This window comes from Arachis ipaensis, chromosome B09, assembly GCF_000816755.2.
Source record: "Arachis ipaensis cultivar K30076 chromosome B09, Araip1.1, whole genome shotgun sequence".
In the NCBI taxonomy this organism is placed as follows: Eukaryota; Viridiplantae; Streptophyta; class Magnoliopsida; order Fabales; family Fabaceae; genus Arachis; species Arachis ipaensis.
In genome coordinates, this window is record NC_029793.2 from 54,021,761 (window position 1) to 54,027,080 (window position 5,320).

The window sequence follows — 5,320 nt, forward strand, 5'->3', positions numbered from 1 at the left end:
TTTTTTTTCTTTTATTGCAACATGCTTTTTTCTTTTTCCTTTTGCTACTTTTTCTTACTTCAAGAATCAATTTTTGGATTTTTCAGATTACCAATAATATTTCACTTTTATCCTCATTCTTTCAAGAGCCAACATTCTTAATTTTAATTTAAAATATGCACTATTTATTCATACATTCATAAAACACAAGCAATGCCACCACATCAAGATAATTGAACTATTCTTGTTATACAACTTGAAATCCATGTATCTCTCAATTATTTTCAAATAAAATTTTCTTATAAGTAAGGTGAGAGACATATGGAACATTTTATAACTTTAAGACATAGATGATCATGCAACAAGAACAAGAGAACAGACAATAAAACATAACAGAAAATAGAAAAATAACATAAGAAAATGGGATTAAGAGAACGAATCCACCTTAATGGTGGCGGCTAGTGCTCCTCCTTGAGGATCAAATATAGTGCTTGATCTCTTCAATGTCACTCCTTTGTCTCTGTTGTTCTTCCCACAGAGCCCTTTGATCTTCTCTTATTTCATTGAGGATGGTGGAATGCTCTTGATGCTCCATCCTCAACTAATTCATGTTAGAGCTTAATTCTCCCACAGAAGTATGCCATTGAACCCAATAGCTTTGAGGAGGAAAATACATCCCTTGAGACATCTTAGGGATCTCATGCTGAAGCGGTTGCAGAGGCTCATGTGCATCCTCTCTAGTTTTCACAAAGGTCTAAAACCATTGTCATAGATCAGAAAACCATTCCTAAAACTTTAGGCAACGCTTTGGCAACAATTTTTGACCTGTGGTATATGCGGCCGTTACCAATGCTCAAAGGCAACGGTTTTTTACCTAAGGCAACGACAACAAAAAAACCATTGCCATAGTTACTGGCATAGACAATGGTTTTGACAACAATTTTTAAAGAACGGTTTAAAACCGTTACTAGATAGGCAATGGTTTAAAACCGTTCTCTTTGATGACGTAACGGTTTAAAACCATAACTGGATAGACAACGGTTTTAAAGTGTTGTAATTTTGTTGTTCATAAAGACAACGGTTTAAAAGCATTGCCTTTGGTTGTGTTTTTTACAACGGTTTTACTACCATTGTCATTTTGTAGCTGTCTTTGACAACGTTTTTAATACCATTGCCTTTTGTGACTTTTGACAACGGTTTTTTATAACTATATTATTCTTTATTTACAATAGTTTTCTCATGTTGCATTGAAATTAGTTCCAACTATTTTTTTTTAATTTAATGTTAATAAACAAGGTTAAACTATTTGAATCAAATTATTAAAGAAAACTAATACACTTACCATAAAAAAAATAAATATTTATATACTTAGTGAACCAAAAATTTCTGAATACAATATAGTTTTATCAGTGTTGGTTACAAGTAATTCCAGATATTTTCTGATTATCCCAGGAAAATAAGCTACAGAAATGCCAACCCTAGAAAAGAATTCAATCTTCCTCTAAAGAGTTTTATCAATGCTGGCAGCAAAAATTTTTGGGCAACGAGAAATAATTCTCCCAATAGTTTCTCTATCCAAGCCCATATTTTCAAAAGACAGAACCACCTGTGGACAACAAGAAACACAAGCTTCTTAACTAGGGAAAAAATGAAGCATTTTGAATCAGTAAAATACAAAATAAAGAACAATGGCATGCATATAACACGTATCACTAGCACAATGGATACAAGCACATAGGTACTTAACAAATTCAATTCTTAATAAGGCTTCAAAAGGATCAAGCAACAATAGTGTAGTTATTTTCAATTATGATTGTTATAGCCAGTAAGAAAAGCAATATTTGCATTGCTAATAAATAAGCTTCTTAATACATCAAATCAAAAGGTTGTAATTTATAAAAGATATTAAATCCAAGAACTTCTTTGCGTTGAAGGCACCACAAAAGATCACAAGACCCACCTCCCCCTCCTGTCCCCTCCTTTGACACTACCAGAAGGTAAACCAACAGTAGCAATAAATATAATAGCAAATCTTAGACTTCAGATTCAAGCATACTTATTCAAGCATACCTAAAAGAAACCAGTCTCATCATGGACCCCTTTGTCAACATCAGCAGTTGCTTTGCTTAGTATAGTCTCTCACACAAAGCAGAAACTTTAGACCACCATCCCCACCTTGCGGTAGCCAGTTAAACATGAAATCTTATCCACTAAATTAAATTGATAGCACATGAACTCTTATTTCTTCCATGTAACTGCAAAGAGATGATTAAACAACACTAAATATGAATGGAAAAGGTTTAGAACTAAATAAATTACAACTGAAGCTCAGGTCGTGTTGCCCCTAAATACATAATGAAGATAAAATAGTGTCATAATTAAAAAAATAACATTCTTCAAGAGTGTAGTGTCGTCAGCTCAGATAGAGCCAAATTATGACCAGCCTAAGTGTAAATCGATGACTATACACACTGATAAAAGAAGAATGTTTCCAAGTACCCACATGAACTATAAATTCTATACTCACAGGTTGTTTCTATTGAAATGATTAGATTATGTGCACAACAAACAAACAAAAAAGTGCCTAAAGAAAAAAGGAAAAAAATAGAATGGTGCTAACTTGTTCAAGGTAAATCAATCATGGATGAAGACAGAGTCTATCACATTTCAAACAAGCAGCTTTACAAGTAAGCTACCAAGGTTGAAATGCTGGTCAACACATAGGAATTAAATAGAAATTGAAATGATCAAGAGAAGGTTAAAAGGAGACACACCCAGTAAAATACTGTCAATTCCATCATGCTGGGATTGTCTGTCTTCAAGGATTATCAACTGTCGTAGCTGTAATTCGTAATTGTCTTGTCTATTCTTACTCTCTATTCCGCTTCCAGAAAACTCTTCTCCACCAAACTTCTAATCCTCTTTGAATATTTGGGCAATCTTCTCCAGAATTCTAAAACTTTTACTTGAGTCATTCAGGCCATCATCCTGCAGTTATAAGAATCCATAACATAGAATAAATTAAAATGGGTGAAAATATGCAGGCTGTGTGAATTCTGGATGATTGAGTACCTCATTTTTTTCAATTGGATATATGAAAATCTATATCAACCAGAAGATGTAATGCTCCAAATTATGACCTATATCTATTTGATTAAAAAAAAGGTACCAAGTAATCTCACCCGTTTAAGATATATAATTTTATGAAATGCTTTCCATTTTGGCAAGAGGGTAGCATCCTCATCTTGTATCAGGTAATTATTCATTGAATATAGGAAGAGCAAAAAAAATAGAGAAATATAGAAATAGTTAAGAGCATAAGAATTAAGACCATAATGATATAAACATGATAGACTTTCAGTTTTTCACCATTAGACACTAAAGCCATTACTAGGTCATCTAGGTCATCAAATAAACACGAGAAAGGGAAAATCTTACCTTGTAGTTGTCATTCACTTTAGAGGACCACTAGGAAGAAGAACAACTTAGTTTAACCAGAGCAGCAGAGGCAGAGGACCAAGGACCAGAAGAGCATCAAGAGCAGGAACAGCGACGCAGGGGAGGAGACGAAGACGAGCACCAACAGCGACGACGTAGAAATCGATGACGACGCAGAGGGAGAAGACGACCATGACGACGACCATGCACAGGAGACGATGAACAAGGCACAAGAGACGACGACGAAGCAAAGGAGAAGACGCCAACGCAGAAGCCAACGGCAGAGGAGACCAAGGCGAGGTAGAACAGGAGACTGTATGGGTGCTTCTTCTTCCAGGAGCTCCATTGTTCTGCTACTGTGGTTGTGGAGGCACAGAGAGGGTGAAGAAGGAGTGGAAGCGCAGAGAGAATGAAGAAGGAGTGAAACAGAAAGTGAGACTTAGGGTTTTTATTTTATATTTATAGAAAAAATTATCTAAATTTGTATGATTATTTATAATTATTTTTATATGTATCTTTTAATTTGTATAATTATTTAAATAATATTAGAAAATTATTGTTTGATAAAAAATTGTTGTAATGGTTATAAAACCGTTCTTTAAAATAGTCAAAGAGAACGGTTTTATTTTGTTGCTATAACGTAATGAAAAATTGAACTTCAACAACAACACTGTAAAAACCGTTATCTAAGACCATCTAATAGAACAGTTTTAAAGTGTAGCATTTTGGCAACGGTTTTTATGCGTTTCTTTTGTGCAATTATTTAAACAACAATAAAAAACCGTTGCTTAAAACCAAATCATGGTAACGGTTAAAAACTGTTCTTTAAACTAGTCAAAGAGAACGGTTTTAGTTTGTTGCTATAAAATAATGAAAAATTGAATTCAACAGTAACACTATAAAAAACTGTTGTCTAAAACTATCTAAGAGAACGGTTTTAAGACGTTGCAAAATTTGGCGTTGCTAAAGCCCGTATTTGTTGTAGTCCTCATCAATGAAGATGTCTCCTTCTATGATAATTCCAGCTGAATTGCATAGGTGACATATGAGGTGAGTGAAAGCCAACCTTGCTTTGGTGGAAGGCTTTTCTGCTATCTTGTACAATTCTTGAGGTATCACCTTGATAAACTCTAATTTTGTGGTTTATCTTGTACTTAATTTGGGGGATTTTATCACATTTTCCCACATTTATTCAATGAAATAGCATGGTTTTGTAATTCTCCCTTGATTTGTGATTAAATGTAAAAATATGCTTTTTAGGCCTTAAAATAGCTAAATTTAATTCACTTTAATTCCATTCGATGCCTTGATATGTTTGTTAAGTGATTTCAGGTTTAGAAGGAAAAGATTGGATTGAAGGAATGAAGGAAAAGCATGCAAATTGGGAGAACTCATGAAGAAATGAAGGAACCGCAAAGCTGTCAAGCCTGACCTCTTCTCACTCAATCGACCATAACTTGAGCTACAAAGGTCCAAATGAGGCGGTTTTAGTTGCGTTGGAAAGCTAACATCAGGGGCTCCGAAATGATATAAAATTTGCCATAGTTTCCTGACGTATAAGGGTGCGTACGCGCACATGACGTGCAAGCGCTGATGGATTAGTGTGGGTCCATTTTGGGCAACTCGTTGGGGGCAATTTGTAGCTCATTTTGGGCCCAATACAACTCATTTCTGATGCTATTGAACCCAAGAATTGAAGGGGGAATGAACCAAGTAGTCAGTTTAGTTTTCATGATGTTTTAGTGTAGAATTCTAGAGAGAGAGGCTCTCTCCTCTTTCTAGATTTAGGATAGAAATTAAGGTAAAGTTAGGTTAATCACTCTCAAATTTCTCTTTCAATTCTTGTTTTGATTTCAATTCTCTTTATATTTTAGTGTTCTATTGTCTTAATCTTCTTAGTTTC